This window comes from Haplochromis burtoni, unplaced genomic scaffold (assembly GCF_018398535.1).
Source record: "Haplochromis burtoni strain Fernald_Lab_line unplaced genomic scaffold, NCSU_Asbu1 Contig_4158, whole genome shotgun sequence".
NCBI lineage: Eukaryota > Metazoa > Chordata > Actinopteri > Cichliformes > Cichlidae > Haplochromis > Haplochromis burtoni.
In genome coordinates, this window is record NW_024586519.1 from 1,957 (window position 1) to 4,055 (window position 2,099).

Below are 2,099 nucleotides of genomic sequence, written 5' to 3' on the forward strand. Positions count from 1 at the left end.
TGTTTCCTGGAACAATCTGCAGAACGAACTAAAACTTTTAGAAACGGTTACGTTGTAAGTCCATCTTAAAGAAAGGAGAGAATAACTCTTTTAGTCAGTGTGATTGTTTTTAATGTCGCTCTTAATGATCTGTTGTTGTATATTTCTCACATGTTTGTAGGAATATTGTTTTTTTAATTGTTATGTAATTATGTGATGCAGGTACTTTTGACTTTTGCTGCCATGATGCCAGGTCTCTCTTGGAAATTAGATGTTAATCTCAATGAGATTTTTACCTGGATAAATAAAGGACTAATAATAATTTATTTGACAGGTACATTATGATAGAGATGAAGATGTTCCAGTCAACTATGAAAATGTGGGAGACTCTGCTGTTTCTATCAGACTGCACTGATCAATAACTTGCTGTTATGTTATCAGTATCATCTCATCTGGATTTACATGTTAAATATCTTATATATGATTTGTCCGTGTGTGTGTGTGTGTGTGTGTGTGTGTGTGTGTGTGTGTGTGTGTACTTTTGTTTTAGTCTGATTAAAGATGTTTTTAATGTCCAAATTGTGTTGTACTTTCTCCAGTGTGCGCTTTATAACGTGTCTTTAATGATCTTTAGAATCTGTATAAATATTCTGTTTTGTTTATGATAATTTGATCTCAATATTAAAACAAATTTCTATCCAGTTTCAGTGTTTGCTGCAGGTGAAACTGTATTTATGCAAAATAAATAATTAATTTTCACAGTTTAGGGCTGAGCTCTTTTTTCATGTAGTACCCTTTTCTGTCCACCAGAGGTCCTCAGTCTGTCACTTTGTGTACAGTCACCTGTTAATCACACCTGCGTCTCCAAAGGAATTTCTCATTACTCTCATTTGTGCCTCCTCATTTTCTCTCCTGCATCCTCCTGACTGTGACTCATAAAATATCAAATACCCTGAGTACACCATGATCAGAGGATATTGTAATTCCCCAAACTACTTTGTGGAAGAGAGGAGAGAGAAGAGAGAGATCCATTTAGTGGTTGAACAGGTGCATCCTTTAACGCAAAGATGCATTTCGGTCAAACAAGACGAGTCAAAGATGGACAAACTGAAAAATGAGAAAATGGGTCCAAAACAGAGGCTTCATCAGTGTTTTAATCATTTGTGCTTCTGATGTTTATCTGGTTATTTTTACACAGTCAAGCATCCAGAGCTCTGCTGCTGCTGCAGTTCCTTCACTCTTACACAAACACTTCCTCTTCAGCTCTCAGAAAGAAATAACTTCATGTTAACAATGAGGAAGAGGAGGGTCTCAGTCCACTAAAATATCTGCTGTATTTTCTATAGCTGCAGTTCGATATCTTCATCTCTTAGACATCAGCCTGCATGTAGGAGTTTGATGCTTCGACTGTTTGTTCTTATGTGCTGTCTGTTTTCTAACAAGCTCTGTTAAAACAAAGGATGGAAACATTTATCTTTACTAACAATCTTCACACATTCATCGTCCTCAGTCATCTTTTTATTTTCATGGTGTCAAACACGTCATTGACACAAATAGACACAATGCCCACCTGCTGAGTCTTCTCATCATTTCTCTTTACAATAGTTTGTCTTTTTTAAAAATGCATTCATGAATATCAGAGATGTAAATAGCTGATGAACCTCTCTATGAAACATAAACATCAACAAAAAAGGGAAAGAACTGATAATTACTAAAGTTGCAGTGAGGATGTGACGTCTGACAAATAACAGGAAGTACAAACAGTCTTAAAGAGTCAACAGTTCAGAGGGTGTGACAGTCGAGATCGAGAACAAGAAAGAAGTGAGACAGAGAAGCACGATGGGTGAATTCAGATGGATTCAAATGTTTTCATGTCTGATGCTGATGATTCAGATCGCAGGTAAGAATACAGGAAACATTTTAATAGCAACAAAACTAAATTTTATCAATATCATTACAGTCAATAACCTTTACAGTAAATAAGACAGCTGATCGTGCTCTGTTTATAAACCTGTGTCTGAAATGATCTTCACTCTGACTGTAAAAACTGCTGTATTCTAACTTATTTTTCCTATTTCTCTTCAATCTCCTCAACAGTATCTGTAAATGAAGCCTCCATG

The 2,099-nt window shown here is 35.9% G+C and overlaps 1 long non-coding RNA gene across 1 annotated transcript in view; it reads left to right on the forward strand.

The window, feature by feature from the left end:
* Window positions 1-670, forward strand: part of LOC121813970 — a 2,620-nt gene extending 1,950 nt beyond the window's left edge. Inside the window, exon 3 of the long non-coding RNA XR_006053993.1 lies at window positions 314-670. This is a non-coding gene — a long non-coding RNA (uncharacterized LOC121813970). The remainder of the gene's footprint in view (window positions 1-313) is intronic.
* Window positions 671-2,099: the final 1,429 nt, after the last annotated feature.